A 1219-nucleotide genomic window follows, 5' to 3' on the forward strand; every position below is an offset into this window, starting at 1 on the left:
CATGGTGGCGCGTGCCTGTAATCCCAGCTACTCAGGAGGCTGAGGCAGGAGAATTGCCTGAACCCAGGAGGTGGAGGTTGCGGTGAGCCGAGATCGCGCCATTGCACTCCAACCTGGGTAACAAGAGCGAAACTCCGTCTCAAAATAAATAAATAAATAAATAAAAAAGAACAAAGATAAGACACTTTTAAGAGACCTGTGGTTTGGATGACAACTGAGTGAAGGAGCTGGAACACCCAAATGAAGGCGCAGGGAATGATTGCTTCTAACTGCTTTCAGGTCTCAGGCCTTTTTAAAAAAAACAAAACAAAACAAAAAGAGGCGGGTGCGGTGACTCACCCAGCACTTTGGGAGGCCGAGGCGGGTGGATCATGAGGTCAAGAGATCGAGACCATCCTGGCCAACATGGTGAAACCCTGTCTCTACTAAATACAAAAACATAAAACATTAGCCGGGCATGGTGGCACATGCCTGTAATCCCAGCTACTTGGGAGGGCGAGACAGGAGAATCATTTGAACCCAGGAGGCAGAGGTTGTGGTGAGCTGAGAATGTGCCATTGCACTCCAGCCTGGGCAACAAAAGCGAAACTCTGTCTAAAAAAAAAAAAAAAAAGATGAGGCTTCATCATGTTGCCCAGGCTGGTTGTGAACTCCTGGACTCAAGCCATCCTCCTGCCTCAGCCTTCCACAGTGCTGGGATTACAGGTGTGAACCACTAGTCATGTCCTAGGCCTTCTGAAAAATGTAAAGAATCTGAGAACACGGCTTTGTCACTCTTTTCTCCCAGATTAGGGAGGTCGCCAAAATATTCACATCAGTCTATTCAGGATGTGAGGGAAAGCTCCATGTGCCAACAATAAAGTCTTACTAAATCTTAAAACCTGTGCCCCTAACTTGAGCCACCATCTGCCTGGACAAGTAATACAACAGAGGGCATGTTAACAAAGAATCCACCCGTAAACTTCTGCTGAGGGTCCTACCTTGGCCAAGAGTAACTAGTCTCCTGCAAGAAATACCAAAGGGCTATGCTCGAGGACTGTACCACAGGAATAGACTTCCTAGTAAAAGCTGACATTGCCAGCACAGACAGCTGTTGTCAACCTGTGCTAAAGGACTGAGGCAGGATTTAGACTCTTTAGTCCAGGAGAGAAATTCATGAAAGTAGACAATGCAACCCAGGAGCCACAAAACCTGCTTTTTTGGAAATGCTTATAATTAT

Source organism: Cebus imitator, unplaced genomic scaffold (genome assembly GCF_001604975.1).
Source record: "Cebus imitator isolate Cc_AM_T3 unplaced genomic scaffold, Cebus_imitator-1.0 Scaffold222, whole genome shotgun sequence".
Classification (NCBI taxonomy): Eukaryota; Metazoa; Chordata; class Mammalia; order Primates; family Cebidae; genus Cebus; species Cebus imitator.